Source organism: Octodon degus, unplaced genomic scaffold (assembly GCF_000260255.1).
Source record: "Octodon degus isolate 3935 unplaced genomic scaffold, OctDeg1.0 scaffold00214, whole genome shotgun sequence".
Lineage (NCBI taxonomy): Eukaryota > Metazoa > Chordata > Mammalia > Rodentia > Octodontidae > Octodon > Octodon degus.
The window spans coordinates 1415301-1415922 of NW_004524790.1; positions in this window are offsets into that span (position 1 = coordinate 1415301).

Genomic DNA, 622 nt, shown 5'->3' on the forward strand with positions numbered 1-622 from the left:
CTCCTTCTCCTTCTCCTTTTTGTATTTTTTAGGGAAGGATCTACAGGGTGTTGAGAGTCTCACTACTAGATTGGGCTTGTAGGGATCCACCTGTTTACAGACTCCCAAGAGCTAGGATTACAGGCACGCACATCACCTTTCTTCTTGTCCCTGTACAAAGAACTTGATTCTTTTTAAAAATTCATTCAATTTCCCACTATTTTTCTATGCTATTTTTTTTCTTGTCTTCTTTAGATTTGCTCAGAAATTCTTTCATTATAGTTATTTCTTTTTTTTTTTAACCTGAGAGATTATTTCGGATCTGATTTCTTCTATATATATCTGGAGCTATTTCTTTACTTCAGTTGTAATCATTTCAGAGATTTCAGGGTATGATTTCTAATTTTTTCTGTGCTGATGTCTCCTGGGTTTGTTCTGGGTGGGCTGGGGCCTGAGATTGCATTTTTTTTTAATAAGGACTTGTTTATTTTGAGAAAAAAGATCCCAAACATCAGGCGTTCACAAAAAATAACCCACAGTATCAACTTTGGAAAACAAAGACTATTACACTAATTTTTCTAGAGAATGCATTTGACATGCTCTCATTCACAAAAATACAATGTTACATTTGTGTTTAACAGCC